At 49.2% G+C, this 24,134-nt stretch overlaps 1 protein-coding gene across 6 annotated transcripts in view; it reads right to left on the reverse strand.

Annotated features, from left to right (window-relative positions):
• B3GAT1 (beta-1,3-glucuronyltransferase 1) overlaps positions 1-19,346 on the reverse strand; it is a 49,323-nt gene extending 29,977 nt beyond the window's left edge. For 2 of the 6 annotated variants that reach the window (XM_027888078.1, XM_027888075.1), the window contains exon 1: positions 1,924-2,614. The gene's annotated coding sequence lies outside the window, so the exon portion shown is untranslated. Of the gene's footprint in view, positions 1-1,923; positions 2,615-3,508; positions 3,642-19,318 lie in introns of those variants that run through there. The other 4 variants (XM_027888073.1, XM_027888077.1, XM_027888074.1 and 1 more) reach the window with 3 other exon arrangements.
• Between the last annotated feature and the right edge of the window lie 4,788 nt (positions 19,347-24,134).

Genomic DNA, 24,134 nt, shown 5'->3' on the forward strand with positions numbered 1-24,134 from the left:
CCTTCTCCCCCTTGCTGACACATGCATGTGGAAAGAGCACTTTAGGGATTCCCTCTGGCTTTTCTATCCTAGGGAATCAAAATGACACAAAAGTTGAATGCAATACTGTTTCCCTAAGGAATGACTTGAAGGGTGGGATTTATAACTCAGCTGTATGGAATGGGAAAGTACTCAGAGCCAACATCACCGATTTCACGTTTCTTCCTCTGTCTTTCCCACACCCATAAATGCTCAACCAGGAAAATAAAAGGTTTGGTCAGCTACCTCCCCATTCTGACAGCACCCACTGTCCTGCTGGCTTTAGCCTTTTCCAAAGCTCTTGGTCCCTATCACAGAATTCACCCTGCTGGAAGAAATATCCTTCTTTTTCACTAAGTATTCAGATCCTTCACCAGAACATCTATATTCCTCAGTGCTTTGAGGTTGACACAAAAAACAGAGTTGGGTGCCACACACAGAAAGAAGATGTTTCACCCTCTTTTCCAGAGTTGCCTTCATTTCCCCCACACCTTTTCAACCCCACCTCTGTCAGGTAAGCCAAGAAGTCCCAACCACTGCAACCTCCCAGGCAAGTCTTGCAGAACTGACTTCCAGACAAGTCAGTTCATTCACTGAGGCAGATGTTCAGGGACATCAGCAACTCAGCCAAGGATGTACAGACCTATGGAGCAGATTCCAGAGTCTCTGCCAGTCCATAACATAGGACCACGAGCTCCTTAAATCTTCCTACAAGCTCTTACAGCAATTGTCTGCACAATGGGACTGGTGACTTTCTGCACTGTGTGCACACAAGTGGGGACTTCTGTGACATGTCGTTATTTAATTTTAAAGCAAAGGCTTCCTAAGACCCATCAAGAAGCCCCTGAAGGCAAGGGGAGGAGGGGGGTGTGTGACAGATAGCACAGAACAAATGGATGTTGCAGCAGCAAGATCCTGCCAAAGATAGTGAGGGATGGTCAGCCAAGACCTCTGCTTTCTGGGAATAACTGGATATGGGCTCATCAGCTGTAAACATCAGGATCTCCTCGGTGCTTTCCCAAACACCTGGGCTAAGCTGCCTCCCAACACTATTTGGAGTTGTGCTTCCTGGTCTGACCGAGAGAAATTTGGACTTTCATGGTCAAAGACCCAGGAACAGAGTCAGAGAGAGGCCCAGCAGGGACCAGGAAAGCACCATTTGTGGGCAGCTTCATTGATCACCACGGACTTGCTCCCCCATAGTCACTATTTTTCATCCCCACCCACTCCCACAACATAACACGGCACAGAGATCGCTCTGGCATTGCTCAGCCATCTCCTGTTCCTCCAAAAGATAGCACTTGGACAGCTTCTCCTTTTAGGCAGCCTCAAAGTTGGCTCTCACCACTGCTGGCACGAATGAAAGGGATTTCAGTTCCCCCTCCTCCTAAATCCCATCCCTTTCTGTCGAGAAGAAAAGGCAGAGGATGACCGAGGGAAGGGAAAAGCAACTCTCACCTCCCTCCCCTCCTTCTGCACGGATGTGCTGCCAGTCTCGAAGGGTGGCAGGGCCATCGGGGTGCCCAGGCAGCTTCCCGAGAGCCCGAGGGGAGCCCCGGGGCAGGGGCAGGGCTGGGAGGGTAAGGCTGGGAGCACAGAGCTCCTGGAGGTGAGACACGGGCATATTCCCATCACCCCGCCAGCCCTCCCTCCCCAGGGAAAGCAACTTGGTGTCCCCGGCCCCAAAAAGGGGGGACAAAGTGACCCCCCACCGCTGCAGCCTCCGGGACCCGTTCTGCGTTCTTTAATTACACGGGGAGGGGTGGAAAAATCGCTTGGGGTTCTCTCCTGCTGCCTCCCACTCCCTCCCGCTGCATCCACGCATCCACACACCCAGCCCTGTGCATAAAGCATCCCTGTCCTGCTCGGCTCAGCCATGCAACGCCTGTAAGAGGCAAGAGTTACCTTATTCCCACAGCCTGAGCCGCCTTCTCTCTCCATCGTGGCTGGGAAGCTGCTCCCATTCATGCTTTAATCCCTGGGAACAGAGGCACGATTCAAAGCGGCTGCTCGCCCATCGGAGTGGGCTCCCGCAGCAACCTCCTCCTCCTCCTCCTCCTCCTTCTCTCCTCCCTTTTTTCGTCGTTTGTTGGGTCCGGTTTTGTGGCTTGTTGGTTTTTCAGTTGGTTGTTGTTTTTTTTAAATGTATTCTTTCTTAATCCAGGCAGCAAGCGAGACGCTCCTTCATCGCCTCTCTGCCTCCCCGTTTCACTCGCACAGAAACAGCCTTGGAGAGCTCCTTCCTCCTCCTCCTCCTCCTCCTCTGCCTCCGTGGACCTCTGGCTCCCACGTCTGCCTTCTGCAGCGTGGCGTTGAGGGAAAGAAAGAGAGTGAGAGAGGGAGGGAGCGGGCAAACAGGGAGGAGGAGAGGTGGAGGAGGAGGAGGAAGAGGCCAACGGGATGCGGGAGGAAGGAGCCGGAGCGTGGCTGGCTGCTTTGTATCCAGAGCGGTGCCGACAGCCTCCCCCTGCCAGAGGAGGACCTGCTAATGGTCTGTACCAATTTATTCCACTTAGGCAGGGGCACTTCTCCCTGCGACAGGAGGAAAAGCCGGGGAAGGCTCCGAGATGGCCCCTTAAGGAATTGGTTCCTGCTCTCCTCACTCCACGGCATCACCCACCGAGTTCGCAGCCACAGGCTCGGGGAGCTGCTCTGCCGGCTCGGCAGGCAGGAAGCGTGAGGATGGGAAGGGCTGGATGAGAGGGAAGGGTCTGGCTGGCGAGGAGGCTCAGCACCTCTCGGAGGAAGCAGTGACCGTGTGCTGGGGGGGAAGGAAGGCTCCCCCCTCCTGCCCCCAGGGCGGCAGACAGAGCTCTGCTCCACTTTCGGCACACACACACTTGGGCAGAGCATCCTCCGCTCCTCTCTGTCCGTGCCCAGGCTGATGGCTCCCAGCTGAGCCCACCTGGGCTTTGGAAGCGGTGGGGAACACTCTTCACATCTCATCCAGCTCCTCTTTTATCGAGCACCACGTCCTTCCATGGCCCTGCTCAGCCACTCCCCACCCAAAGAACAAGGTACCCCCGTATTCACCCTGGCAGCTGGCCCTTGTCCCTGGCACCGGGCAAAGGGCAGCAGGAACATGATTTCCCATTGGCAAGGAGGTCCTGGATGTGACTAGGGCTGACCACAATTTGAGGGCAACTGTACCAAGCCCAGCAGGCACACAGGATGCTCGTGTGAGCTCTAACCATGCAGCAGGACCCAGGGGATGGTCCCTGCAGAGTATGGGGGACTTGAAGGGGTAGAGTAAATTGGAGGATGTAGGGCTTGAAGGGGCAGAGTAAAGGTTTTATCTCCTGCTCCTGCCCTTTAACAGCTAACCCAGGCAGGGCTGACTCATGCTCAGCAGCAGATTTCTCTGACATGGCTGAACACCACATCTCTTAAATGCCACATGCACAGCTGGACAGTTTAACATGAGCCAAAAGTCACTGCTGAGCTGGGGGATGAGGTCCCTTTTATCTGTCCTGAACTGCTGCCTGCTCACCTGCACCCAACCACCTCAACCCCCTCCATGGACCACCATCTCCTCCTGGCTCCGTGTTCCACACTGGACATGCACACATCCACAGCTACTCCCTTGTTGCTCCCTCTCTGTAAGGTTACAGTGCCATGGTAACCTGTAGGTATAGACAGATTTACTTATGCTTTACTAAAAAAAAAAAAAAAGGAAGAAGAAAGAAAAAAATACAACATTCCAGTTACTGTGCAAAGCTTCATTAGTCGGAGAGCTGAGGTCCAGAGTGTGGAGCAACCTCAGGGATCTTCATCAGGGATTCCCAGCATTTTCTCTGGACTTGTTTGAACCTACAACGTTCAGACCCCAGTTTTAACTTGTGCGTCTCAAGGGGCACCTGGGAGCAGAGATTTCTGCTGGTTGGAGGTCAAAACATCACCCATAAACCAGCAGCCATCGAGCCCACAGTGACAGATCCCGACTGCATCATCTCAGGGACAGGGACAGTGGTTCCCAAAATCTTTCCTTCTCGAGTGGGGCGAGCTGGAGGACTCCCCACCGCTGTCTCAGGTGAGAATGAGTTTTGCTGAGCCTGGAACCAGGGATCTGATGCCTCCAGGCCAACAATGAAGGACTGTCCACAGCGATGCTTGAAGGAAGGGCCTTTATAACAACCTCTCCCCACAAGCTGCACCTCCCTGTGGATGAACAAGGATGAACAAGGACTGCCAATCCAGAACCTTTCATGCACAGCCAGGTGAGCTTCTGCTCAGCCACCTCCTCTGCAAAACACGGCAGTTCTTGCGATCAAAGGGAACGTGGCCTTTTTTCGTCCTTGGTCTCATTTTCTGCAAGGTACCAAGGGAGAGATCAGCTCCAAAGACTACTTGCCTGGGAATTTTGTGCCAATTCAGCTAGCACTAAGGGTTTCACTGAGCTCTGTGTCTATTAAAAATGCATAATGTCCACTTATATCAAAAGGATAGATTCAGACCCAGCACTTTTCCAGCGTGTCCCAGCTGCTGTTATGGCATTCAGGAGATGGATAGGAAGGAGCTGTCCCTTGAGGCCCATATCAGGAATAAGGAAAGGGCACATCCATTGACTATTTCAGGGCTGGCTGTGACAGGGGAAAATAAGGGAGAAAAGACATAAAAATGCTCCTGCCACAAAGCCTAAACACATAAATATTCAGGGAGGAGGGAAAAGATGTGCTGCACCTGAGATTTATAAAAATTATGGGCGAGAAGTAACATTTCAGGCTAAGCCCTGCATCTGTGTCTCCAAAGGCTCACAAAGGGGGAAGGCATTGGGATGAGTGTCAAGGGAGCTCAGGAGGGACACACACACACACACACAGAGGCACGGCTGCCTCCCTCCTCTGCTCCCCCCCGGCTGAAAATTACGGTCTGACGCACTCAGAGCTGCTTTCTGTGATCAGAGCAGCAGAACAACCGTGCACAGACACTGCTCTGACATTTTCCAAGGTTGTCCCTCTTGAACCTTAACATATCGACTTGCCTGCACGCTGGATGGGAGCGTGAAACATTCCCCAGAGCCGAATTCCAGGGAGGGGGCAAGCGTGCCAGCAAAGAGGGCTATGGGAGGAAAGGCTCAGTCCTCCCGCAGGATCTCGGGATAAAGGGGGAAGGGTGCTGTTTGCCTGGATCCACGGAGCTGCACGGAGGATGGGAATCTGAAACAAGCAGCATCGCTGTTGACAGCAGTGTGTATAAACAGAGCAGCATTTCCCTGCTCCCTCCCCCTTCTTATTATAGCACAAAACACCCCGAGTAAAACACATACCCACAACAATCCACTATAAAAGGAAAACAAAGCCCGGAGCGTGTGCACGAGCACACGAACACAGAGACACCCTCCTGGAGAGCACAGCATAGACCCAATACCTTAAATGTAATTTTTTTGGAAATATTAACGCCGTGCTCCCGGCTGGGTTTATGTAAGGTTTGTACCCGCGGGGCTGCAGGCACATGAAAACCTAAACTGGGCGCTCCCAGCCTGACCCGCTCTGCCTGCCCCGGCCTGACCCCACTCCATCTCCCCCTCCCCGGCTCCACGGCAGCAGCAGAGCCGGGGCAAGACACACTCCCACCAGGCATTTTTCCCGGGAGGAAGCAGAGCTGCAGCTCCCTTTCCCCCCCCCCTCTTCCCGGCGCTTGCCATCTGGCTCTGTCAGGAGGCTCCTGCTGCAGCCAGGCACACGCACACGAGCGGATGGATGCGCCGCTCCGGATGAACAGCCACTTCATTAGCCGGGGCTGTGCAGGGCAAAGGGAGGAGCACGAGGGCAAATCCTCGGCAAATAGCAGGATCCGTTTCACACAAACACGGTGCCGGGCTGCTGGGAGCAGCCCCGGGGCTGCCGAGATCCACGTTTCCATCTAACCTGGCTGTCAGCCCCTCCTGCTGCCCCAGTCGCAGCTCCACCAGCTCTTCTAGCGCTGTCTTGTTTTCCAGCCTCAGGCAGCCAGAACGTGGGAAGTGCCTCACCTCAGGCTCTCCCAGGGTTTCCTCAGCTCTAGGCTGGGCTCCAGATTGTTACCACCTCGTGGTGCCAGGCTTGAGATATGACTCCCTACAGAAATGGGATGAGGAATGAGATGGGCCAGTTGTTGAAATGCCATATCACACCCAGCCCTGACACTGGGAAGGGAGAATGTCTTTGGATGGTCCCACCCACCTTGTCAAGCAGGTGAGAGGGACTGGAGGCTGTGGGAGGGGCTATGGAGAAAAAAAGAAGTCAAAGTCTGGTCACTTTGTCAAGCTAAGACCATCCTGCAGTACCCAGAAATGCTCATACCCAGAAATCAAACCAACAAACTGTGTTAACTCTCCATTCAACCAAACCCCTCGACCTATTTATGGTGCCCCTTTTAAGCACCATAGTCCATCCCACACTTTGAAACAGATCCTTGCTTCTGTTATGGTTGAATGTGCAATACTGGGCAAAAAGATCCTCCAGCAAGCAGGACTAGCACTTGCTACTCTGGTTGCTCTTCACCAAGGGCCAAAGAAGTCAACAGGTTTTCCTCTTCACTTTGAAGCCAGGACAGGGAGACACTTTCTTCCCTGGCAGCAGTCAAGGCTGTGTAAGTGCACTGAGGGCATTTATCCCTAGGGATGTGTGGGTGCAGCAAGCCCTCAGGGTGCTTCACAGATATTGCACAATATATTTAGGAGCAGGCCAGAGCAAAGGAGGTCTCCGTGGTGCTGCATCAGCAGGTGGTGCTCTCCCCTTCAGTTAAGCCCTAGCCTGGCATTTTTCCGCTGGGATTTCCTCCAGTAAAGGCACCTCAGCCTAAGGCTAGCCCCTTGTTTTCTGCACTGCTGGAAGACTGAGCCCACGGACAGTGGTGCTCCTTAACGTCCAGGGAGAAACTCTTCATGGGCTAAAGACCCGTGGTAGGTGAGCCAAACTCGGGGGAACATCTAAAAGGAAACGGTTTAACACATTGCTGGGAGCTGGCAGGAGTGATTCAATAACCCCCAGACTCCTTTGTCCAGCTACAGCCTTTCCCTGATCGTTATCCTGGCCGGGATCCAAGGCAGAGATTGTTCAGAGACCAGCACAACCCAGATGGTGCTAAATCACATGCATCCAAACTGTTCTCCAAGGGATTTTAATTTATTGGGAAGCACCCTCTTAGCAAACAAACATACCCAGGGATCCAGCTCCCTCCACAGTGCTTTGTAATTAAGCTCTGTGTCCAAACCCTCTGCACACCCATCATACAGGTCAGGAACTCTTGTCTCGGCTCTGGGTGCCACAGCTTGACACCAGAGGAGAGGAGAGGAAGCAAACACAGGCACACACTGCTGGAATTATTGCTGGGTCTCTGGGTGCGGTGAGACAACCCCAAATGGGGATTTCCACATGACAAAAAGTCACAGGCCTGTTGTTTTTAGGGGTCAGGAGACTGAGCAGCCAGTCCAAGCCTGCATCTCTCTCTGCTTTAATGCCTTGTTTGTCCCCACATTTTCTACCACTGCTTCTCCAGGCAGCTTTGGCTCTTTCTGAGAGAGAACCCTCTTCAAGAGCAGCTTGTGACACTCTGGGATTGCAACACAATGAACTGATAAAGCGAGACATAGAAGCGCATAAATAATCATAATATCTCACGTCCCAAGATCACACAAGCAATTTAGATTCTTTTTTCGTGTCCCATTTATAAATATTCATTTCAGAGATGTTTTAAACCAACAGAGCCTGATGCAGGCTTGCTCCAAAAGCTCCAGCAGCCTGGCATTCCCATGCAGTGTGCAGGCAAATTACACCTCTTTGAAGCCTCACCTCACCCTGCCGGGCCGAGCAAAGCCCTGCTGCCTCTTGCCTGCAAATATCCACAGACCATGACCAAAAAAAAAAAAAAAAAAACCTCAGCAGCAAATATCTCAGCAACTGTGGAAGTCATGTCCCTGCCATGTCCCCATTCCCTGCTATTAACCTCCATCTCCAAACTGTTCCGTGGCAACTCGGGAATCACTTCACCTTGTCTGGGTTTACCCAGCTGCCACTCAGCAGAACCACTTGGATTTAGGAAGAAAACTGTTGTGTTCGTGCCTGGAAAAGGAAAATTAGTATGTAAACAGAGATAAATCCTCTGATGTGCACATTTATGTTTTTATCATGTAGTTAATCAGGGAAGAGTATGTTCAGTTTAGATACAGCTCCACACTTTGCCTCTATAATCCGAATCCCAGAAGGGCCTTATAAAACCATAATCTGCAATGCAAAGTTGCAAAGCATATGGGAGTGTCTATAGATTTTCCAAATCACCTGTGCCCTAATTTAATATGAATAACAATTAGTTTACTCTTATCAGTTAATTGTGCCCCTTGTGGATTCAGCAACACTGCATCTCGTCACCGAACGCCTTTGTCTGAGCAAACTTTAATTACACCTCCTCTCGCCCAGCCCCACTTGCAGCTTTGGCAACAAAGGCGAAATTGCTACTAAACAAAAAAAACCCCACCACCAGCGACAACACAAAGGGAGCCGGCGCTGCTTTCTGAGACAATCAGAGGAGTAAACAAAGCAGCCCGGGGTTAATAGCGGGGAGTGTAACTCAGTCCCTCCAGCGCAGCCAGAGCCGCCGGTATCCTCACAGCATCCCAGATGAGCAGCCCAAACAGCACTGAGAGCCCTCCAGCCCTATCTCCATTCCAAGGTGTGCCTCCCAGCCCCGGGCAGCAGGAGGAGAAGATTGGAGAGAGCTTTCATTCACCTCCGGAGCTGTGATTAGCAGAGGATTGAGAGCCAAGGCACCAAGGTCCTGCTTCCAGCTCTGCCGCTGACTCCGAGTGTGAGAGGCACTGAAAGCCGAGCTGCTCCCTCACCCATTTCAGCAGCACCAGTGCTGTCGTTGATAAAGGGGGTGGGCTGTGCACACACACTCACCCAATGCTTAGGGACCGCTCCTGCACTGAAATCACTCTTACTGCACCCACAAGTGCTGCAACATTTACCTTTGGCACGGGATTCGCGTTTCCTTTTCGAGGCTCAAAGTCCCCCTGTGAATCATACAAAGGAGCAGATTGAGGATGGCTGTTCCTACTTCCATTTCAAACACTGCAGGGTTTTGCACACACACGGGCCTTCAATCTCAGTTACACCATCACCTTGGCAGCAAAACGTTGCCTTTGCATAGCAGAGGATGCAGCTACAACCCCTTTGGCAGAGCCGAAGGAACGAGCCTGCAGCGTGGCAGATAAAGCCTCTGGTGGGAGGAATCTCTTCAGCCCGGGGATGGAGAGGCATCACAGTGGCAGAATGATGTGTTGAAGCCACAAAGGATGTGCATCTTCCCTCTTAGGATGCTGGAAGTTCCAGGACCCTGCTGCTGCTCTCACTCTCCAAAGGGCTGGTACCACCTCCGTGATTTCGCTCCCTGCCCCTCCACAGCACGAGGAATTCCAGCAACTTCTTGCCTTCAGAGCAGGTGTAAGGGAAGGTTTCTTCATAATCTCGGCTGCTCCTGCTCCTGCACCACCCTGAACACATCTGAGAAGGACACTCACCCTGCTCAAGTGAGGGAATCCATCACCTGCCACATCAAATATGCTCATCACCTTTCCACAGCATGACCTCTGCTCCTCTCTGAAATGGGATATCTCCACCCTTACAAAGGAATAAGCTGCTGTGAATACTTAATTGCTTTTATTGCTCTCCTGTAATTGTTATCATGACCTTTCCATGGACTATTTTGATGTGTCTCTCACCGGGTCATTATTTCTGAGCCATAGGCTCCAGTGGAACAGAAACATTAATCTGCTACAGACAGCAGATACAAAGCTCATGGTGTTTGATCTCTCCTGGTAAAAAAAGGATGCCACAAGCTAGACCAGGTTGAGCTCTGGTGTTCTGGCCATGCCATGAAACATTTCTGACCTTTCCCAATTCCTTCCACCTCCCTTGTTGATCACCTCATTAGCTTAGCAAGCAGCAAAGGAAAAGCAACCGCAATTACAAATTTTAAATATGGCCAAGACTAACTGGCACAGTGTGAGTGGGGAGTCCAAGCTGCAGTGGCCAGCATAATTCTGCAGGCAGCATTAGCTACTTCCACAGCAGAGTGAGTCACTCCCCAAACTAATTCCCAGCTAAAGAGAAAAATCAGGCTTTGATTCTCCGTGGAGGTCCAAGCAACACCACCTTTGCAGCTCTCATTTCTGCTCCAGGCCATCCCACACTGCCAAACACATGCAGCACCAGGCAGGATGAGCTGGCAGGAGAGAAGAGGCTCTGCCTTTTGACCACCTAATTCTTCTCAGAACAAAGCCATGGCTCAAACAGAGCTGCTTTGGCTGAAGAAGCTGGAAACACAAACCAAGCAAAAGCTTATCCTGCAGACCTGGCAGCTCATGCAGGTCTGGCAGCCTCACCCTGCAAATAAATTGTTTCTGGTGGAAGCAGAGGAGTCATCTCATCCATCTCAGGTACTGCAAATCCACGGCAGGCCTTTCTGAGACTGCGCTATATTAAGAACGCTGTTTAAATGGCTACCAGCTTACCAAACAGCCTTTCCATACACAGAAATGCAACATTTGTTAAATTGTCGTGGATGTTTCATCCCTGGAAGTGTCCCAGGCCAGGCTGGATGGGACTTTGAGCAGCCTGGTCTGGTGGAAGGTGCCCCTGCCCATGGCAGGGGGTGGAACGAAGTGATCTTTAAGGTGCCTTCCAACCCAAACCATTCTGTGATTTTCTAATTATTGACACTCCTTTCCTCTTTCCTTTCCTGTCTCCAGTAGAGAGACAAATCTCCTAAAGCAGAGCAGCCAAAAGTGAGCTCATGTCCTGCTCCATCCTTGAACAGGAGAGGGCCTGCCCAAGTCCTTGCAGGAATGAAACATCCCAAAGCCTGACTGCAACCCCAAGGACTGCAGGAACACTCCCAGTGATGTCATTCACCACATACACTGATGACATACACACAGGCAGGACAAGGGCTCAGCATTTGGACTCAAGCACAGACACACCAACGTGCTCTCTTCCTGCAGGAATACAGATCTGAGAGTTGCTCTTCTCTTGGGCTGCTCCAGCACATCGAGAGTTTCTGTCCATGGTGCCCCTGTTTAATGCTGGGAGTTCGATGCTGACCCAGTTTCTCCTCCCCTCTCTGCTCCAAGAAATGCAGCTGTTCAATGCCAACATCAGACAGGGAATCAAATCAGCAGGGCTCGGGGGGTTGGTTGGTCACGACTCTTCCCTCCAGGCCAAGCTGCAGCATTGAGACACCACACTGGGGCTTTGCTGCTTGAGACAGTTCAGCAGCTCATGTCTGCTCAGGTAAATTAAATATTGCCCTGATCAGTTCTGATACATGAGAGTAGCCACCACCAGCAGCTGAGAAACAAACAGACAGGACAGGAATAACACTTTTCCCTTGCGATGGAAGGAGCAAGTGTGTGCTCCACTGGGAAAAGATTATTGTTTCTCATCTGTATGATGGACAGCACCATTCCCACGAGGGAAACTACTTTCATAAACACATCTGGATTAACCAAAAGGGCAATTCTGTCCACAGCCACCCCAGGGAATGCTGCTCTTCAGTCCATATCCAGGACCAAGCTCTGCATCCTCCCACAAAGGTGCACACTCACAGTGCACTTGGTGCCCTGGCTGTTCACAGCCAAACCTTCCCTCACCCCGTGGTGGGATTCCTGATGGATTCCCACAGGCACCAGCTGATGGAGGGAGCAGCCAGGGCCCGTCAGGAAGCATCAGGCTCAGGGGCTGTCTGGTGTGCTGAGCTCCATCCTCTGCCGCCTCCCTGCTCCGAACAAACACTCCCAACTCTCCCTTTCAGGGGCTCGTCTGCCCCCGGGCCACACTCCCGGGTTTCACATTCTAAATGCTCTGATTATTATTTTATAGGCAGCTGGCTGGATGCAAAGCTTGGTGAAGTGGGCCTGCCTTTCAGAGAAGCTGCTCAGTGGAAGGGCACCACAATAAACCTGTGAGGGGAGGAAGAATCCAAAAGCCTGGGACAGAGGATGCTCTTTCTCCAATCTCCTTTCCTTCTGGTCCCTCACCCTGGGGGTCAGACAGCATCTTCTGGTTTGGAGTGTGGGTAAAGGAAAGGCTGAGTTTTGGAGACAGCAAGTCCATCCTTAGAGCAAGACATCTCATTTATGAATAATGGAGCAGCTCCACACTTAAGTTTGCACAGACATTTGCACTTAAAGCAGACTAAAATCCCTCTGCTTCACCCTTCCCTGATTGAATCCAGCATCCAAACTCGGTGCAGTGCTCCAAGGGCAGTGAAACATCCCATGCAAATGAAGCAAAATATTAACTTAGATTTGCAGATGACTTTTTTTTTTTAATGCCTATGAAACACTACTCCCTACATCTCTCAGCTCAAACCCCAGTCACACACGCTATCTCAGCCCGGGCCGCACCTGAAATAGCAGAAGTCAGCACAAAAGTTTATCGCCTTGATCTGGAGAGATAAAAAAACCAGCTCACTAAAAGCCTGAGTGCACAGATCATCAGCTGCTCCTGGAAAAGGCAGGACCAAGCTCTTATTGCCAGGATTTGCCCCCGGGCAGTCTCCTCGGGCACCCTGGAGCCCAGCTGTGGGTCTCTCCTCCCCTCTGTGCTGCTGCCGTGGCAGTGCAGGGCAGCGCTGTCTGCGGGCTGTGCCCCGTGTCAGGGCTGTCAGTGGCTCCCAGCACTGACAGGCAGCCGTTCTGCTCGCCACAGTTGGGTGAACAGCCCCTTCCAGCACAGTTTGTTACTCACATGCTCCGCCTGCTAATTGCCTTCTGAAATGGGGAAGAAACAGATGACGAGCAGAATGCGGCTCCTGACAAATTTCCCCGGCACTGTAAATACGGCTCACCTTGCTGTAAACAAGGAAATGCTAAAAAAAGAAGAGGGGGGAGAACAGGGAGGACGCACTGTCTAGCAGAAAATAACAAAAAAAAAAAAAAAAATTCTCAAGCTTCTCTGCTGCGACAGAGTCTGCACGGGGGTGAGAACCCCAATCTGTTTGGTGTTCCACTCTAAAGACACCTGAGAGCCCCTGGGGAGCACGTGTTAACACCAGCACAGCTACAGACCATTCCAGCAGAGCTGATTAGTGCCCGGCAACCTCTTTGTCCTGCTGAAGATACCCTGAAACTAAACCCACCACGAGTAGGAGCGAGGAAAGGTTTAAAAGCAAAGAACTTCATTTCACTCAGGCCCTGAGCATCTCTGTATCAGTTATGGGAGGAGAGCAGAGGCTTCTGTGCCTCACAAAACCAAGGATCTGCTGGCTCTTTGCAGGTATTATAACTCTGCTATTTTAAGGGAAATGTAGTTTGCTCTTAAAAATAATGAGATTTAAAATTAATAAGCTCAAGGGCTCTAAGCTTTCCGAGTCAGGAATCTGGAGGCTACATTTTAGCCCACTTCCAGATTTCTCCTCCATAGCCACAAGGCCTGGAAGCTTATTTAAAAACAAAACTTCAAGGTTCCTACACTTCCAGGAACAGGGAAACAAATGCCATTAGATTCACAATCACATGGCACAAATTGACAACGCTGCTATGAAAACCACCCGGTGTTGCTGACTAAACTGCTGTGCAGTGATAGGGTTCAACAGCGTGAGTCACTCCACCCCAGAGAAAACTGCATTTCAACACTGGCTGTATTTGCAATAGAAACCCAGCTCTCAGAAGGTGCTGGAAGCACTAAGATTATGTAGGGGAACAATGGGAAACCCAAGAGGGACAGATAAATCAATGGGTTCTACAGAAACAACACAACTCCTCGTAGAAAAACTTGAGTAGGAGAAAACTCCCACGTGTGGGAAATGAACCCTGTCACTGTTTGGGGCACAAGGACATCAGCTCTGATAGAAGATATCAAATGAAGTCAAGCAGATTAGGGGAAATGACCGTGGAAATTTGAATTCACGGGATCCTTTTTCTGCAGACAGATGGTCATTTCAGCTTTCTATTCTCTAATCCCTTGTTCTGCAAAGCAAACATCCTAAATCCCAGATAATGTAGGTTTTACCATCTCATACATTTCCCACAGCATTAAGGCTGGCCCCAGTGATAGGATACATATGCTTAAACATCTGCATGCCCGAGGAATTTACAGCCACAAGGATTTCCTACCTGGATTCAGCACAGAGGCCATCCCTGCATCCTGGTTTCCAGCCCCAGCAGCCAGCACAGGCCCTCGCTAAAGCAGTCACTTTTTCCAGCAGGCACCATGGGGATTAAAGGGAGCCTTTTCCTGCGAATGGCCTCCCTCTAGAAACTGCCCAAAGCCAAAAATCAGACCTGGAACTCTGCTGGGAAGAAATCAGATGGTCTGGCTGTCAAACTTCGGCTCCTGGACACAGGCAAAAAGAGCTGTTTTCTGAAGGAAGAGGGAGAAGAGCAGGAGATTGAAGAGGGCTCAGAAATTCATTACCAGTTTCCCTGTTTGTCAGCTCAAATGATTCACTGAAGCAGCATCTCCCAGCCCAGGGAGGGCGTTCACAATTAAACAGATATTGAACTGAATTCCATGAAATATGCATATTGTTTGCTTTCTAAAAAGCTGTTTAGATCAGACCGTGAAAAGACCAGAAATTGGGAATTAGATCAACAATCACTCTCCAAGCACCCTCTGATGAGCCCTGGGTAGATGTGGAACACAGGGATAGTCTGGAGGAGCTCTAAAAGAGGCAGGAGAACCGGAGACACTCTCTGCTGGTGTAAATCAGCATGGTGAGAAGCAGATCCAAAGCTCTCTGAACCAGCTGAAGATCCAGTTTTCCTCAAAAAATGTATTACTGCAGCAGAGAAATCACACCTACACTGTTCATAATGCTGGCATCAGCCAAGTCCCTAATGGGGTGTCTCAAAAGATGCACCGTGGCAATTTTTATGAGCTCCAGAGGCAGAGCAAGACTTGGGGGAGCCCTGGAGCTGTGGAAAAACCCACAGGTTGGGGAACAAGGCCACCCCAGCCACACTCAGTGGTAGAACATGATCCCTCTTGCAGAGGCAGTGCCACCCAGACCCCACCAGCAGATTACCTTGCCCTGCTGTAGCAGGGAAGATTGAGGCTGAGGAGATGGAGAGCTGTTCTCCCAAATAATTTTGGACAGGGGAGTGGCTTTCCATCCCTAATTAGGAGGAGTCACCCTCCTCACAGACTCAACACTCCATACCTGCAGCCTTGCACGGGGTTTGGAGCAGGAAACCTCTGGCACAGATTTGGGCACATCCCTGACCTGGGCAAATCCCTGACCTGGGCAAATCCTCCCCGAGGTTCAAGTGGAACACGTGGCATTTCCAGGACTGCAGTTCCTGACAGGCTGTCTCCCTCTTTCCATGTCTAATAGCTCATTGTTTGTATTCATGCACGAGGAGTAAATTCTTCATTATTGCAGAGATCTGACATGTACAAACAATTGGAGTAAATTGATTGTATTTTCCAAATCATCACACAGGCTCTAATTCTATCTGCAAGGCGCACTAATTTGCACTAGAATTGCCTCCTAAATTAGGAATTAGAGCTTTTGACAGAGAAGAGCAATGACTGTCCTTGTGTTGCAAGGCTGGGGAGGGAGGGAGGGTGCAGGTCCCTTCCCGGTTCTCACCAAAGAGGTCTTTTGTCTCCCCTCAGAGAGTACTGAAGTGTGGTGAAGGAAATAGCTGATTAAAAGGTCTTCCAGCGTTTTCCAGAGAGGTGTTTCACTGGTTTAGATGCACATTTAAAGGGAACAAAGTATTTAAGTTTAATTGTTCTATACCCAGAGCCCACCTTCTTTTCCAAGCAGGAAACTGGGACTCTCCTGCCCCCTTGAAAACTGGACACAGAAGGATCTGCACATCTTTTTCCTGATGCTCAGCACCAGAGCAGCACTGAATATCAAATCTCAAAACATCCAGAAAGTGCATTTGTTCCTGCTGGAAGCAGAGGACAGGGTGCACTGTGCTCTTCCAGACATGAGGTCATCCGTGCCAGCCCCTGAGGGTAAAATGTACCAGCTCATCTGGATGGAAGAGAGACTAAATCATTAAGTTAACTTGACTCATGCAGCCAAAAAGCATCTCTGTCTCCAGGAAGGGAAGGGATCAGGCTGTTCTGCACTTCCCAAAATGCCAGGTTCAAGGTGTGTTTCTTGGGATGTTGCCTTCGCTGCCTGAATCACAGCAAAATTCATCCTGCTGGGGGAAGGGGAAAACAAATACTGTGCTGGATGTCAGTTAGATTATTGAGACAGTGAACACATCACAGTGAAAAACATCAGCTAAATATATAAGGCTTAACACTCAGGTCACTCTGTGAGCAGTGGAGCCATAGAACTCGGAATTTCCTGTGGAAATGGATGGATTTTAGGCTCTGTTTTCTAAAGCAGCTTTTCCTCTTCCTGGGACAGTTCCCACACAGATCCTGGTTTCCTGCAAGGATGACCCTACACTGCAACCCCCAGCACTGGGATTAACATTCTCTTCTCTCCCACCTAGGTTTCCAAACCCTACAGAAATACAGGATTCTGCCAGGCCATTTGGGACATAAAAATAACATCCTCATCGAGTCATCTTGGAGACTGACACACGCTGGAGAAATTGGTTTGCAAATGGTTCAAAAGCTCAGAGGGCCAAAGGCAGCAGGATCTCAGAGGCCCTGTCTTGTTTGCAAACCCAAGGAAAACCATCACAGAGGAATAAATATAATTATCACCACAGCCCAGAGAACTCTCACAACTTAGGCTGGACCTGACACAAAGGAATAGATAAATAATGGAGAGGGAAGGGGGAAGCCAACGCTGCATCTCTCAGATATGCAAAACCACCCAGCTAAACCCCAGGGAGTCAGAGAGCTGCCTTTGTACAGGCGTGATTAAAGACAAAACAAACACTACTGAGTTTTCTCCCCTTTGCCTTTCAACTCCAGCAATTACAGGGACTTAACCCGAAGCACACTCTGCCTGCAAGCGGCTGATCTACAGAGCTGTGCCTGTTCTTGTTTTCAAACCGAGGTGATCCTGGAGTCTCAGCTCCTACACCGCTGGATGAGAGGACTGATGGTTTCTTTCTCTACACCCAAATGTCCAGGGATGAATGGCAGAGCCATGGAATCAACACCTGAGGTCAGTGGTAGGACTGCCACTCTGGCAGCATCTCTTCAGGACCTGCACTAAGTCACTCCTACCCTACAATGAACCAAGGCAGTAATTTAGGAAAGGAGGAATTTCACCTCTGAAAGCAAACTTTGAGTCTGACTTTGGTCCTGTGCCACCCACAGCCTGTCTTCAAGATCATTCTGAGCAAGCACATATCAGCCCCAACTTTCGATGCAACAACCACACAGCTATTCCTATACCCAACTTCACGCAATAAAGTGCACTCAAAAAAAGTATTTTCCTGGCATTTAACTTCTTTTTTTTTTTGATCTTTGGAGGGTGCATTCCCAAGGTTTTTCCCTCACAAAGAACCAATGCTCACTACACAGAAAACGAGGAGTGGGGGGAGAGAAAGCAGCACACTGAGAAACAAATCACCAAAGGGAAAACGATGCAATTCCAGGAACAAGAGCCTTTAAAGAGAAAACAAACTGCACAGGTGATATGGGTGAGAAGCCAGGACTGTGGATCACAGCTCAGCAAGTGAGTACTGGAGTACCTGGGACAGTGGGGTGCTCTCAGGGAACAGGAGAGAAGCAGGATGCACTGCCCTAACTTTAGTGAGAACAGTCCTAACCCTGTCTCTGAGCGCACAAACACAACATAATACCCCCAAACACATCCATAAGCACAACTGTAAGGTTAAGTGATTATTATGAGGTGTTTGTGACCCTGCATCCCTTTGATTCCACAGGCACAATCTCTCCCATTGTTCTGGAAACGTGGTGGGAGCTGTGCTGGGGGAGTTGCTGCAGCTGCAGCACCCTCAGAGACACCCATCACTGCCTTCTCTTTTACTAGAAGGAAAATTGGCCCTTGCGAGAAAGCAGCTGTTATTTGTTGTTTTGGGGGTGGTTGTTGGTTTTGGGTTCTTTATTTGGAGCTATTATGATGAGTTTGTCTTCCCTTCCCACTTAAATGAGTTACCCAGTGTTTGTGTGGCCAATGCTCTGGTGCAGATGCCCTGAGCTGGCACAGGGGCTGCTGCTGCCCTCTCCTCAGACACACCTTTGGCAGCAAGGAGGAGGCTGTGGCCAAAATCGCTGTCCCAGCGATTTCTACGCAGCAGGAGGGGAAGAATTTACGGCTATCCTAAATGCAGACTTTGCCAAAGAGCAGTTTTCCACAAGGTCGAGTCAGTATTTGGGCCAAAGGAACACCTTTAACAAGTGCTGATACCAAACCCTTTGGGGTAAAAGTGCAAAGCATTTTGTGTGCAGGCAGAGCCTAAACTTGCCTCCATAGAAAACCCAAAATATCAAAGCCAAGCCCTTGCTTTTCACAAAAGGGTATGGGGGGAAAATGCAGCTTTGCCTTACACTGCAGGACAAAAATACAGCCACAATTTTCCTTCCAAAATGGTCTTTTTTTAATAAAACCACCTCATCCATTTCATAAAAGCAACTCATTTTAAAATAGCACTACTTTGGCATTAAAAATGTTTCCCCTTCACAAAACACCACCGCTACATTTTTAATATAATAGCAGTTCAGACTGTCTAGAAATATGCTGTAGCTTATATTTAAAGGGATATTAAAAATGTTTCCAAGACACAGCTGCTATTCAAAGCCATCCTTCTCCTTTTTCTCCCCATGCAGGGGATAAAAAAGCTTTTAAGAAACCCACAAAGAGTAACAAAGGGTGATTTCTACGGCACAACTGTTGCCCACTTCTCAAGCAGGGTTGTACAAATCATCTGTGTCCAACCCAGCAGAGGGTGGAGGTGTGGAGTCCAAGCTCAGGTAGTTTGATTTCCTCTCTGTAGTTCAGTTCCTGGGATGTCCACCCGGATTGCTGATGCTAATTGACACTTTCACATGGGTTATATCAACAAATAAGAACTAAACTTGAGTTCCAGATCACACACAAAAAGCCAGACAAGTGAAATCTCAGGTCCTGATCCTGCAATCAGCCTCCTGCACCCAGACCCTACACAAACTTTAACATTATGCTGACAGGCACTGGCAGACACACACCCCTTTGGCTGGAAATCACAGTCTATTCTTTCCTTTCCTAAGAAGCAGGATGTTTCATTAACTAAAAGCAAGTCATTAAAGGGGAAAAAAAAAAAAACAAAAAAAAAAAGAGATAAGAAATGGGAAATCCAAAATAATTTCGTTCATTTTCCAATAGCGCTGCAATCACTCAGACACACTGCAAAACACTGAATAAATAAATGTGAAAATAAGAGACTTACCCTGTGCTGCCAGCTGGCTGCAAAACTCCTGTCTGCTGACAGCAGTGGCACAGGCTGGTTGTATCTCTGCTCCTGGTGATGGTCAATCCACGTGCCCAAGACAATTCCTGCTATTGTCACACAACTGCTGCTCCCTGTCAGCCTCAGGCTTCTTCACAGAATATTTCTTATACACATATTAGGTCTTTCAGCTCCTCCAGACTTCTAAGAAATAACCCCCTTTGGGTTCATGTTGGATAAATCTTCTACCTGTGGAAGCTCCTTTCCCTGGAATTCAATCCTGGTGTTGTCCCCAGCCCACTCAGCTCCACAGGCATTCCCAGGTTCGACTCCCACAGCCTGCCCCAACCCTGGAACTCTCTTTCTATCCTCCCCCCCAACATTTTGGCTCAGTTTTTTCCTTATGCAAAGCCTCTCCAAAGCATGGGGCCACTGCAGGATCAGGTGCTTGAGGCTTCTTCCCAGGTGTTATCTCTTTGTTTTTAACAGGAGGGGGGGACAAAGCTGATATTTATTTTCCCTGTGGGTGTGATGGGGAGCAGAAAGCAGCGAAGTGGTTTGCCTGAGGCAGAAGATCGAGTCAGCAGCAGGATGAAAACCTGCCTGTGATCCTTCATGCTTTGATGATTTGTGCCACCCCTTGCCTGGTCTGCAGCAGGTTTGTACCCCAGCACCGCCAGTTTGTTGGTTTTAAAGGGGCTGAATTTACACAGCAGTGGAAAAGAAAATATTTATAGAAAGGGACAGGGGGTTTGTCAGGTGGGGATTCTGCATTAACTAGGCAGGGATGTGGAATTTCTCGGAGCCAGAGAAGCATTTGAGGAACTGGAAGGAGTGTTCATCAGCTGGCCAGGTGCATTCCCAGGCAGCAGAAATGCTTCCCTTGCCATCAGCAAATCGCACCTTCTGCAGCAGGATTAGTTGATGCCTTTAATGATAATGTAAGAAGATTATACTTTCCCTTTTTCTTCACCATTCAAAGCTCTTAAATACAGAGAGCCAGTGATATTCCTTGAAATATCACTGTGGAATTACCACTCTGCTCACACAGAAAGCTGGAAAGGCCATCAGAGTTGAGCAAGGGTATTTGCCTTAAACATATTCATACAACAGCTCAGCAAGAGAAAACAGGAGCAGATGAATGTCTCAGATCACATCTCCACTGAGGCCTGATACAATGACAGTGCTCAGGAGATTACTGATGCTCTCTCTGATGGAGGCCTGAGATACGGCTCCATCCCAACGCTGCTTTTTCGGATGCTCGGGGGCCACCGGAGCCAAGGCTGAGGAAAAAGGGCCATTGATTATGGGAATTGGCAAGCAGGGGAATCCTCCTCTGCATCACACAAGCTCTGTCCCTAACAGCTTCTCCTCATGAAAGGGTTTGGTGCTTTAAGCTCCGGCATCCAGGGGATATTTATATTGGGAGATGCAAATTAAGGAACATTTCTCTAACACAGAAAACTCTAATTAGCAAATAGTCCATCCAGGCTCTGTTAAATATTTAAATTGACTAAAAGAGCTGAGCAGGTCTTGGAAACTGAGCTGGAGCAGTTTGTTTGGTTTTTTTTTTTTAAATCAGGAGCCCTCCCTGTTCAAAGTTTAGGTAACAGGGGAGCTGGAAAAAAGCCAAGGGGAATAAAGATGAAACCAAAGGTATGACAGAAAATTGGCAGTGGCTGGGAGGGGAAAAGCTTTCTATGAATTAAATGATTCAAGTCAGGTCCTGTTGAACTTCTCCCAGGCTCTGATACCATTCCTGAGGAACAGGAGAGCGTTGCACTTTGAGCACCCATGACTGGGGATTTCTCATGCATCCCCATTCCCTATTTATCACCTGCCTTGCCAGGGAAAGGCTGGACGGCACACAGGGAGTGTTCCCTTTGGGTAGGTGCTCTTAATTAAAGAAAAAATTCCCAGGACTTCTGTCCTAGGCTGAGCCTGAGCCACGAAGTGGTGGTGGGGCTGTTTGCGGCTCAGGAAACATCCAGCCCTTTCCAGCACGTGGTGTGAGCACACCCAAAATACCAAGACAAGAGCTGCTTCTGGGAAACTTTAGGAGAAGGAGAGAAATTTTACTTTTCTCTCTGTTTTAAACCTACTTTTACAATCCCTTATTCTTAATTAAAGCCTAGGGGATGACGTACAGGTGAAGAAAGGCCTTGATCTCTATAGGACTGCAGAGGGTTTGAGGCATTGCTAAAGAATAAGTTTCAGTTGTAAAGAATTCTTTTGGCTTCACCCCCTCTGAAGTGCCACACGGTCTCTCTCAAGACATCAGTATGGATTTGTGAGGCAGACAAACAGCAGGTTTTCAAAGACAGTGGGACAGACCCAGAGCTGGTGGTGTTTGTTCCACTGCACCCCCGCCCCTGGACCCAGGAGGGGAAGATGCTTTTATATCTGTGCTTCACAGTCCAAGGGAATCCAGTACAGGGAACCTGAGAAAAGGTTTTCCTGGGTAGAAAGCGCACAGACACACTGGAAAACAAAAGGCTGAGGGTGTTTTGATGATTCCTGTTTGCATACTGCCCACAGTGCCCAAAGCCTGTGCAGACATGCACGAAGGAAACGCTGCACTCCTGAAAGAGTGGGGCAAAGCAGGATGTAAGGAGACAAAGGGCTGTGTTTCCTCTTTCATGCAAACCTGTGTCAGACTGAGGGGCTTTGATTTCCTTGCCTCCCTGGACAGGGGGGGTTTCAGAGCTGTGACCGTGTTCCCACTGATGAATGGAAGGAACTGCTCCTTCTCTGAGTTTCCTTGGAGGCACAGGCTGAGCAAACTCACAGAGGGTTGTGGATAAATTGAAGAGGGAGCTACAGGTAAAAAAAAAAAAAAAAAAAAAAAAAAAAAAAAAAAAAAAAAAAAAAAAAAAAAAAAAAAAAAAAAAAAAAAAAAAAAAAAAAAAAAAAAAAAAAAAAAAAAAAAGAAGAAAAAAACCCCAAAAGAATTGTTTCTAGTAGAGCATCTGGAATAAACCCAAGCTCAACAAAGGGATATCATTTCTGGGAACCGGACTGGTTTATATTTGATTTCATATCATTCATCTTTCCCGTTGCTCTGCCTCCACCCATGTGTTTCTGTTGCTCCCTGAGCCAACAGAACGAATAAAAATCCCAGGTTGAGGCTTTATTAGCGTGTGTAATGCAAGTCAAGCTGCTTTGAACATCCTCTTGTTGAGTATTAATGCAGCATGCCATTTGTTACACGAGTATTTTGCTGTGGCAGACAGAAAGTGACATTTATGGGTCTATCATGAGAATGAATTTCACCATCCATTAAAATGATGTACAGGTAAACACTCCATTCATTTTAAATCCATGAGCTTTGGTTCTTTCTCTGCTCTGGTGGATGGCTCCATCAATACAGCTACTATTAGCCAAACTATTTGCTGGGAAGTGAGAACGACTGAAAAATGTTACAGGCCTGTAATTAAAGGGATTGTAGCTGGAAGGGAGAGCACAGGAATTAAAGTGATCAGTGAACTCTGCTCTTATGGATCTGTGATGCATCTCTGGAGCTGGGAAGGCTCTGTCCCATTCCATCAGGAGGAGACACCACTCGCAGCTCAACCATCCACCACAGCCAACCCAGCACCAGGAGGTTTACAAAATACACATTTAGAATTCAAAGTAAAAAAAAAAAATGGTCAGCGCCTGGAAGATCTATAAATCTGTCAGAACAGTGGATTTATAAACCCCTCTGTGGGGTGCAGCCACTAAAGGAAGACAGGAGAGCTGCTGGCACTTCAGAGTTGTCACTTTGTAGGGCAGGTTGGTGTTAATCAGTCCCCATGTCCCACCCAGGAGGTGGCCACAGCTGAGGGGGAACCTCTTAGCACAGTGTATTGCCATGTTTTCGAAGCCTCTGCTCCAGAGGATGCACATGATGCAAGTTTTCTAGAGAAAACTTGCTGTGAGAAATGAGGCAGGTAGAAAGCAAACGTGCTCGAAATGTGAGCCACGTCCCCTGGAAAATGAAGCACTGTTGTTTATCCACTGTAATTGTAGAAATTAAGGTAATAACAATTACAATTAAGTGACTCATATGTACTACCGTGCAATTAATTTAGGCTTAGAGGCAACGTTATTGTGTATTAAATGAAAGGCAAATGATGATATATCGGGTTGTCTGCGGGGTCCAGGCGGTTGCTCTGCTCATCTGGGCCCAGCAGCATCCCTCCCATCTGCAGGGCCACGTGCTGCTGGGGGACCCGTGCTGGGGGAGCAGGTCACGCCTCCTCTGATGCCACATCAAACCTGGCGCTGCCCTTGGGTGCTTTTGCAAAGTCAAGTGGTTCATCTGGCTCTCCTGGGCTGGTGCCAGCCTGGAGGAGCTGTGCTCGGTCTCCTTGAGCTTCTTTCCTCTCTATTTGCCAGTCCTGTCCTTTTGGAGTGCGTTCCTAAGCTCAGCTTTAGGAGTTGCAAGTGGAATGTTGGTGCTCTGTCGTTGGTGCTCTGTCGGGCTTCCCCCCCCATCACCACCCCTGGAGGATGAGTCACATCTGGAGGCCCTTTGTTTGGTTTGATACATGGTATTAATTAGTCAGGCTCCCAAGGGTTGAATTATCTCCCAAAGTGCTCCGGGAGGAGCTAATTCAGCACCAGGCAGAGCCAGCAGTGAGGTCACAGTGATGATGCCAAGGCTCCCCCTCTGACAGGGGAGCATCTCAGTGACAATCACAGGAGTTCTGCTCTCAGGGTAAGTTGTTCCACACCTACCTGTTGCATTTATGGGAAGCTTTTCCATGCAAGGAAGCCACAAAGAGGGTTTTGTGAGTGTTTTGAGCCACTGAATCTCTAATCCTCTCTGTCA

Source organism: Empidonax traillii, unplaced genomic scaffold (assembly GCF_003031625.1).
Source record: "Empidonax traillii isolate 1590-97213 ecotype Southwest subspecies unplaced genomic scaffold, ASM303162v1 scaffold230:size732421, whole genome shotgun sequence".
Lineage (NCBI taxonomy): Eukaryota > Metazoa > Chordata > Aves > Passeriformes > Tyrannidae > Empidonax > Empidonax traillii.